A 10,471-nucleotide genomic window follows, 5' to 3' on the forward strand; every position below is an offset into this window, starting at 1 on the left:
TGTTTCAAAACTAAATGTTGTGGGATCTCATAAAGCAATGAATAAGCACTAAAGATAGTCTGGCTCATTTGCAACAGTACTCTGTTCATTGGACTACTCAACTCCCATGGAACAGCTTCAATCAAGGATGGGAGAACTGCAAGGAAACCGGAGGGGAACGAACTTTGTAGTAGACCAATCACGAAACAACTAAACGTGCAGCTTGATTAAGACAACAAAATATACATAACATTGTATGTATGCCCATATGGATGTCAAAAATGGAACTCCCACTTAGGCTTGACTTTTAAGTGTTTGATTGATCATGGTGCAGTGCATGTACTTCACTACTTGCTCCTTTGTGATTCTTTCGCTTCGTTTACAAGATTTTTGCTAATTCAAGAAAAAATTGAATATCACATATGGCTTCCATAACTGTTTTAGTTTAATGAGTTGTGACAATTCAGTATGCTCTCTTACAAAGCAAACAAAATGTTCAACCAAAAAATAGAGTTATCCTATGCAAAAGCTATTTAAGGACTTCTGTGTTGAACCATTGCTAATGAATTCCTGAGAACTTTAGGCATGTCAAGTGGGGACCTAGAACCATTGTTACATTACGCCATACTTTATGATTTGCTTCTATTTTTAGCGTGCTGCAGTTCTACATAGGTGGTGGTGAGACTTCAAGTACCTTCAATGGAAGACCTAATGACATCTCATGGATATTAAGGTACTTGGTGCATATATTCATAACTCAATTCAGTTACTTCAACAAGAGATAATATTAGGTGTGTGGTCTAATGAACTCAAGTTTTGAACCTAAGTTTTTGAACTCAAGCTCGAAAGTGTGAATTGGTTTAAATCAACTTAGCAATATAATTTAATTCCATGCTTTATTTAAGTCAATTGTGTGGGTTCTCGATCTTATTCTGTAGTTTTCTAGGTGTTATAGAGCAAGAAACCGTGACTTGGTGGTGATGCCCACTTTCTTCTTATTGCATTTAGTCAAATTATTTTCATCTTTTAGTGTTGTATGTTGGTATAGCCCTACACAGCAAGAAATCATGGCGCCAATCTATTCATGTGGGATTTGCTGAGAAGGTAAAAGATAGTTTTAAGTAGTGGAAAGGATAAATGTAGAGGTGAATAAATTGTTAATGGGTTATGGTTGTTCTGTATGTAGTTTGTTACATGTGAAGGCTATGCTTTTGAAGGCACACTAAGTTGAATCTCACATTTGTGCGTTGGGGAGTGTCAAAGGCCAAATTTTAGATGTTAGTACGTCCTATAATTTCTGGTGTGGCCACATATCAAAAGTATCAAAGCAACAAGCTGATAAAATATCTTATATTTGAAGGATGTTTGTTCTATTAAACCCTCAAACAAATATGCACTCTTCTAATTCTTGGACTTCCAGGTTTACACCAAGATGCAAGTAATAAATAAGTTAGTTTGTTGCCCTTCTTTGAACTGCATGCATTGTTTGATCCTCTCAATCTCAGTTACAGTTTGACCAGTCACTCTGTTGCATTTGATCTAAACATTGTCTGATGATATTTTTTAGAGTCTTAGGCTTACTAGACCCAAAAGAACATTTAAGATTCAAATTACTTAGCCATGTAAAGCAATGATGCATGTCATATGCTCTAAACTTCTCAAGTTCTTTGTGATTTTTGTGTTTGAAGTTTAGCTCTAATTTTCTGTGATTTTTATCTAAACATTGTTTATTAGCAGAATGGATAATCTTTCTAAAGCACCCGATGAGACAATCAATAAAGTTCTTACTTCCAGTGAAGACAAATACCCAGTTTATAAGCCCATACGCAGCTTCGACATTTCAGGTCATCAAACAATTTTAACAATGTACGACTACATTTACAAAGCTCACCTAAAGCGGACTCTCGCGATTGAAAAAAACAATGAAAAAAATGTCTCTGGTTTTGGCAAACCAAACCAATTTGAGTTTTCCAACAATTCACAATGTATGCAAAGCATAGATTAAGTGCTTTTTGAAATTCAGAAGTTTAGTAAGAATAATAAAAGGTGTTGTTGACAATTTTTGGCTTGGTGTTACACAATAATGAATGATTGACATTAATCTTAAGCAGGCAACAATAAGCGTTTCACTGCATCTATGTAAAAGTGTAATACTCCTGCCTGCAATGTCTTTCTATCTCCCTCCACCTCAATTGTAGTCTCTAGGGAAACTATAGGCAATGACTAATAAATTTGAAAACACTTTTCCATACCACCAGTTTTTCGACACTGGTAGAGTTTCAAATGTGAAACTTTGGTTTACATATTCATCGCTAAAGAAAAGATATTATTACATTCCATTCATTTAAAAAGGAATGAAGAAAGACCTTTAACATTAAATGTGAACATCTATCCATTGTTGAGAGTACAATATGTGGATGAAATTGTGTTCAATTCATGACTTCAAATTGGGTTTTGGTATTTGTTACCACATAATCGACATCCACAAAATAAACAACACCGTAACCATGTCATCCAAACGCAGTTTTAATGCAAAATAAAATCTCTACAAATTTTCACATAGGCCACACATTAAAATACTAGGGTGTACCAAAATTAATGTCACAAACAACATAATAACCAACTAATAACCAACCGTGCCATAGGCACGGGCAATACCTAGTATTATAATAAAACACAATGGGTAAACAAAGAGTGGTCGGGATCGCATGGGGATCTGAGTTGGATAAAAGACACGTGTATGGCTTAGATTGTTTTGAAACCTAATTCTCAATGATATTTAAAATGTTCTTTAATAAGTTAACTATTTTGTAAATGAATTAAATGAATTATTACGCTTCATAAATGAATGCGCCAACTAAAAGGTGCTTATGGCATTTGAAAGGCTTACTTCAAGAAATAAAATGTTATCTCCAACGGAAATAGACTTCCAGTGCATTTAAATCATCTCTAAATTCCTATTGACCCACAAAATTAAGTTGGCCTAATTCGTATTTAATTTCCACGCTATAAACGGTTTACTAATACGTGCGTTAAATATGCCTCATTCAGTCATTTGCTCAACGCCTTGAGCCCAGCCTACAAGAAAAAAACAAAAACAAAAACAAAAAAAAAAAAAAAAAAACAAACAAACAAACAAACAAACAAACGAACGAATTAAAACACTTGAGGAAAAGGAACGGTCTCCCCGCTAATTAAACTCTCTTTATACGCCATTAAGACCCTCCCTATCTTGGTTAAAGACCCTTCTCAAGCAAATTGATGATCCTGTTTTCTCTTTGGCCTTTCAGTCTCAATACATAAAGTTCCTGCTGGTAAGCAAAAACTCAGTAAGATCAATTTTTTATAGCTCCTCTTTATATCTTCTCCTCTTTATAGCTTTAAAATTATGTTTGATTGTTCTAAAGAAATCTTTGATTCTTCTGACTTAATAAGGATTGTTGATGCAGTTATTATTCTTCCCTGATGGGGAGAAACTAACCCCTTGAATAAGGCATTTTTAAATAAGGTATTGAATCCCAAACTCTTATCTTGTTTTGAAATCATCTATAGATTATCTATTTACATTCTTCCATCAGAAATGTTACTCACTTGCATCATATATTTGTGAATTAGCAAGAAATTTGAGTGGGTACTGGGGTAGATTGAATCATTGCCGGTTGTTTCCATTTTTAATTTCTCTTTTCTTTCCCATGAGTTGATTGTGTATTATTCTTTTTGCTTGAATTTTGAAGGCTTTGGAAATTTCTTATGCTTACTAGAACATGTTATGTTAATTTTATTAAATTGAAATTAATTGCGACTTCAGAGTGTTGAATGTGGACTGCTGTGTTTAAATTTGTTACTTTAGTAGGTTCAACTATAACTGTTGTGTTTCATGTGTTCTACCACCTATATGCTTTTTCATTTTGTTGTATTAAATATAATATTAGTGATAGGCACGAGACTGATAAATCAAGCAATATGTGCTTCTAGCAAATATTCTACTATCCAGGTGGCCTTCGATTAAACCAAAACTTATATGATTGCGGAAAGGTCTGCCTTAGCCTTCTGAACACAAGGCAAGGAAAGAAGTAAGAGCACCGGATTCCAGGGACATGTACTATGTTACAAGTTCTGCTATCTATCCAAGCTTTGGTGTTAAATGAGAAACCTTACTTCAATGAACTTGGATATTAAATGACGACGTCGGGTAAGAGAGAGGGTGAAATGCACTCTCAGGATTACGATGAGAACATTTTTATCCTTTCCTGCAAGACAATGTTGTACACGCATAGGAGGCCACCCAAGGTAAAATTGCATCACATCTTCCGAATAATTGCTTTTGTGTTTCTTAGTGATTTGGCGTGTTTAGCTATTACGATCTCTTTTCTCTATCTGCCTAGAGTTATTAACAATAGTTTTTTCAAAACCATCAAATTGTAAATTACCATTGGGCTGCAGATCCCTCCTAATGACGGTGTCCCCCCCATTTTCCTTTTATTCATTTGTGCATTTTTTTTTTCGTTGTTTCCTAACTAGGATCCTAATTCTCCAGAGGGAATTATACCTGGTCACTATTTCTTTCTCAGTTTTGCTCCAGAGGGAATCCCTTTTCTTCTCTCATTTCAGATCCAACACGAATCAAGGTACACAAACACTAGATCTTTGTTTTTAGCATTTCCTTTGATTAGATCCGTGTTAAAATGTTTGAGTTAATTTAATTTAATTTTTGTTAGATATGTTAATATTGATTTTTGGATCTGTTCATATAGGGAAGAAAGTTTGTAGATTTATTGTTAGAGGAAAATGGGTCGTGGAGTGAGCAGTGGAGGGGGACAAAGTTCTTTGGGTTATTTGTTTGGGAGTGGTGAGGCTCTGCCTCCAAAACCTCAACTCCACTTCCTCAAAGTGAGGCACCAGTACCTGTACCTGCAGAACCTGTTGTTCCCAAGAAGTCTGCTTCGCCACCTATGGATAATGCTAAGCAAATTCCAACAGGCATTCAAGGGAGCCAAGCAAATAATTATTTCCGAGCTGATGGCCAGAACACTGGCAATTTTATCACGGTATGCTCTTCATCTCATGCTTTCAGTATCATTCATATTATATCCATGTCTGGTGGACAATGCATTTACTGTATCTATAATTTAGTATGTTCATTAGTCTGTCTCTTTGGTTTCTTAAAGGAAGAACTCATTGTTTTATTTAGATAGAATAGATTGAGTTATTAGTGAGTGGATGGTGTGCAACAAGATCCATTCTTCTAGAAAATCAATTGCAAGGTAGCATGTGGACTTGAGATAGTTAAGTATGGGACAAAAATGTACTGTATCATTGAACAAACATGCATTACCCGCCTGTTTGAAGATAACTAATAGAAAATGTACTCAATAAAAATAACTTATCCAATAAGAAAAGTAAAAGAAAAATGTCTGGATAACACACAAAATGTGTTATACTCTTAAAATCGCTCTTGCTTATCTTAAATTTGCTGCATTTGAGTTGATTGTGTATTCACGTATTTACTTATTTGGATGCACAACTTAGTGATGTTTTTTTCATAATGCAGGGCCGACCTTCAACAAAGGTACATGCTGCTCCTGGTGGGGGATCTTCCCTTGGTTACCTCTTTGGAGATGGTGGTTGTAAATGAGCCAAATAAGTCTGTTGGTGTTGAACCTGTTTATTATCCGGATTTCATAGATAAAAGTGTTTCATCTTATAATGTAATATATGATCCTATTGCTGTAAAATTGGTGTGTCGTGATTTGCTCGATTGAAGAGACTTCTGCAATTAGGTGCAAGAATATTGTTTGCAAGATGCAATGATTATGAGTGGATCAAGTCCTATTTTCCTTACTGTTGTCCTTTATGTTTCTTGCCAGTCTAATATGAGAAGTTGCATACGTCGTGCATCACATTGTAGTCCATCTGCATATTATGCCAACCTAAAATAGCATGTATTCATCCCGGTCATATAATAAAAAAATGGGGAAAAAAATTAACTCACAAAAATAATAGCCTCTGCTTCGTGTACAAGTAGCCTATTCTATATTTGAGCATAACAACTTACCATTAATATTTTATGGAGATACACCTAAGGGTGGAATTTGAGCCGAGGGCTCGGAGCTCGGCTTGGGCTTGGCTCGTTTAAGCTCGGCTCGAGCTCGCTCGTTTACTATATGAGCCGAGCTCGAGCTCAAATAAAAGCTTGTGTAACAAATGAGCTTGATGAAGCTCGGCTCGTTTAGTTCAAATAACATATTTATAGTGTAAAATAACCGAGGGCTCGAAGCTCGGCTTGGGCTTAGCTCGTTTAAGCTCAGCTCGAGCTCGCTTCGATTTTACTATATGAGCCGAGCTCGAGCTCAATTTAAATCGTGTAATTAGCGAGCGAGCTTGAGCATGGTTATGGAGATACACCCTTCACTCCCATAAGGAAATAATGTAAATTACAGAGTGAACATTTATACAGCAAAAATAGTAACCCATAAATTCTTCAAGTCTAGGTAACTTACTATATAGATTACTTTTCTTTACACACATAATCCTTATACCAACCAAATTTAGGGGAAATACACCCTTCAATCCCGTTGACACAACTGTAATTGATACAAATGGGGTGAGCAAATATTTTAATTATGAATACATGGAAACTAAAATGGTAACAAATTATTTAGCATTAAACGATTACAGTAACAAGCATCCAATAATCCAATAGAAAACCAAACATTTCACTCACATTACAATCAAGTTTATTACATTCCATTTCTACTCCTATATAAAGACTAAGTTATCCTAAACCACATCATAAGTGGAGAGCAACTAGCTTTCATTAAAGGAAGAACAGGCACAACAGGGATAGCTTTGGCCTCGGAAATGATGAATGAGCTGGATCTAAAGAAAAGAGGTGGAAATTTGGCAATGAAATTGGATATTACTCAAGCGTTTGACTCACTCAGTTGGGAGTTCCTTCTTGAAGTACTCTCACGATTTGGGTTTAATAATACTTGGTGCTCATGGATCTCTACGCTGCTAAAAAGTGCTTATATCTCTGTTATGATCAATGGGGGTCCTTGTGGCTTTTTTGGAGCTAGTAGAGGATTGCGGCAAGGTGATCCACTCTCTCCTATACTATTTGACATAGCTGAAGATGTTCTAAGCAGAGGTATAAACTGGCTCTTCCATATGGGGAAGATTAAGCATATGACGGCAGCTGGAAATTGTCCGAGCCCGACACACATCCTCTTTGCTGATGATATTTTCATCTTTGCGAACGGAGACATTTGAGGACTCAAACTGCTTAAGGAGATGCTCTATCTTTACTAGTTTTCCGCAGGGCAGTTTTTTAATCCCTCAAAGAGCAAACTCTACTTGGGAGCCATGCCTGACACCAAGAAGAATCGAGTTGCCTCCCTGTTTGAATTCCAGCTCAGCCAACTGCCAGAGAGGTACCTTGGAGCACCCATTTTCCAAGGCAGAGTAACTCGAGCAAGAATTCAAGTTTTGGTGGACAAAATCAGGAGGAGAGCTAGCGGATGGGCTGGTAGGATGCTGTCTTTCCAAGGGCGAGTGGTTCTGGCACAGTCAATCTTAAGCAGCCTTCCAGTATACAACATGTCGGTGTATAAATGGCCAGATAAATGCATAAAGGAATGTGAACTCGCCATAAGAAATTTCATCCGGGTCCGGGATCCAACAATTGAGAAAGGCGTCACTCTAAAATGGGAAAAGGTCCGTAAGCATTTCGATGAAGGGGGACTCGGTATTAGAAGGCTCAAGGAGCTGAACCTTGCACTCCTTATGAAGTCAGCCTGGAACTTTCTGCATGGGGAGACAGAGTGGAGCAGATTTATGAAGCAAAAATGCACAATGAGGGATGGTAATTACCTAACCTACCACAAGCATTCATCAGTATGGCAGGGATTGAAATGGGCATTAAAGGAAATGAAGCCTTTCCTAGGATGGATTGTGGGACAAGGAAGAAGCATCAATTTGTGGCAGGATCAGCAGTGGCAAATGTGGTTCAGGGTATAAACTGGAGGGAATTCTCAGCAAAGGTCTCAGACCTCATCATCAATAACAAATGGCATATCGCAGCACCTATTCAAGAAGTGCTATTGAAAGCGGGCATCGATGTCAATCACCTCAACCCACCAATAGGAGAAGAGCACGATACCAGAATCTGGAAACCCTCTCACGATGGGATTTTCACAGTGAAACAAGGGTTCGAGGCGATTAGAAAAATAGAAAATAAGATCAGCTGGTATAAGTGGGTGTGGGCTCGTCATATTCACCCTAGACAAGCTGGCCTAGCTTGGAAACTGATCCACCGAGTGGTCCCAACAGATGACAGAGTGCAAAGGAAAGGAGTCCAACTTGCTTCGCGATGTAGGCTCTGTGGGAAGGAATCAGAAAGCGTGAAGCATATGCTCTGGGAGTGTGAAGAGGCTACGACACTGTGGCAATGGGCTTTGAATTACTTTGGAGTAAAGCCCTCAGGCATCACCTTAAAAGCGATCATGGAGGCAGGAAGAGGATACAGCCAGATACGGAAGGAACTCTGGAATGTTACGGCTATCCATCTCATAGTCCAAATATGGAAAGTTCGTAATAATATTTTCTTTGAAGATGGGAAGCTAAACCAGCAGAGAATAAAATGCGAAGTCCTTAAAGGGGTAAGCATCGCTGGTATCCTTCTATCTGGGACAATGAGTAACTCTGCCATCGATCTTCAGATTCTACACCAACTGAACATCAAACAAAGAGTGCGACCAGCGAGTAAAATCAGAGAAGTGTCTTGGATCCCTCCTGATATAGGGGTAGTTAAGGCCAACACAGATGGTTCGGCATTCGGAAATCCAGGAAATGGGGGTGCGGGAGTCATTTTTAGGAACTATACGGCTGAAGTTCTGGGTACCTTGGTACAAGGCCTAGGGGTTACTACAAATTATGAGGCAGAAAGTTTGGCAGTGGTTTTGGCGGCCGAAACTGCTGTGGAAAAAGGATGGCAAAAACTCTGGATAGAGAGTGACTCTATGGCAGTAGTTTTAGCATTCAAAGGAGGAGAAGTCCCATGGTGGCTGAGAGCAAGGTGGTATAGAGCATCAAGGCTTATTGACTGGAAAATCTCACATACACTCAGAGAAGCAAACTTTGGGGCAGATGCGGCAGCAAAACATGGATCAACTTTGCGAAAAGTAGAGCTCTATTGGAGTCCCAATAGACCCCCTTTCATTAGGTCCTTAGAATGTCCTCACCGGACTTACTACAGATTTGATACTTAGAGTCTGTTGTAAATCCATTTTGTCTGAGTTGTATTCTTTTTTACCTATTAATAAAACATCCTACTTGCATGCAAAAAAATTACAATGTTATTCACAACCAACTCCTTCCACTCAAAGGTTTGTTATTTCTTTACACCAAATATATTTAGTTAAATAATGCACTCTCTCCTCTAATTGGCACATAATGCTCTGTTTTCATAATAGATGATCTTTGCAAAGTACTCAGTGAATCAAACAAAAAAGTTCTTGCTAAGCACGAAGCAACACCTGCCATGGGATCCTCGGGTAATCATGCAGCCTTAACATTGTACGACTACAATAACGAAGCACATCTATAGCTGACTGTCAAGATTGGAAATAACAATGGAACAAATGTCTCGACAGAACCAGAATATTTGTGTGGTTTTCCTAACAATTCACACTGCATGGAGAGCATCGATTAACTAACTTTTAAAATTTCTAATATTACTAAGAGATTAATAAAGGTTAAAACAAAAAAATATATTATCCCCATTATATATGTTAATGTATGTTGATTGCCATTTTTATGTATTGACTATAGTTAGTTAAATCTCAATCTCAATATGTTTAATAAAGGTATAACCTATAATCACAAGTGTTATCCATTACTGAGAATATATATAATCAGTATCAACGAACATGTCAGAGCACTAAAAATATAAAATGTATACACATGCTTGCAAGACATCCCTTAATGTTTTAACCCAGTCAAATGACTTCAAGGACAACGTGATCAAGCAACTGGTCTCATCACAACTTCCACCTCTGTAAAGCATCACAGATGACTGTTTTAAAGGGTTCATCTCTCTGTGGTGGTAGGCGGAGCCATCACTGTCAGCAATTCCAAATCTATGTAGTAAGCATTTCCACACTTAACATTTTCTGTTAAGACTATATCATAGTTTTTCCTTTTATAACTACATAGGATTCAAAAGAATGCCTAAAAAATATAGCGGTTCCAAACCAAATTCATATTCTCATGATATACAAGAATAGCCACACCATATTTGTAAGATACCTAAAAGGCCACAAGTTTTTAACTGTCTGAAACATCTATATATTGCCTTACAATTGTAGGGCAATATTAAAGTGCCCTTTCGTAGGGATCTGCGTTAGAGGGGGAATAGATGTACGCTCTGGATTGTTTTGAAACATCTTTGAGTAATTTGAGTAATTTTTAACGTGTGAATTAATGTCCAGGG

At 37.4% G+C, this 10,471-nt stretch overlaps 1 pseudogene across 1 annotated transcript; it reads left to right on the forward strand.

The window, feature by feature from the left end:
- The first annotated feature begins 3,156 nt into the window (after positions 1-3,156).
- On the forward strand, positions 3,157-5,820 carry LOC147486952 (protein SPIRAL1-like 3; annotated as a pseudogene). The gene is made up of 6 exons (XR_015201574.1): positions 3,157-3,293; positions 3,429-3,487; positions 3,955-4,269; positions 4,501-4,607; positions 4,734-5,027; positions 5,531-5,820. The product of XR_015201574.1 is annotated as a protein SPIRAL1-like 3 (transcript).
- Positions 5,821-10,471: the final 4,651 nt, after the last annotated feature.

The sequence above is a fragment of the Coptis chinensis genome, chromosome 7 (genome assembly GCF_015680905.1).
Source record: "Coptis chinensis isolate HL-2020 chromosome 7, ASM1568090v1, whole genome shotgun sequence".
In the NCBI taxonomy this organism is placed as follows: Eukaryota; Viridiplantae; Streptophyta; class Magnoliopsida; order Ranunculales; family Ranunculaceae; genus Coptis; species Coptis chinensis.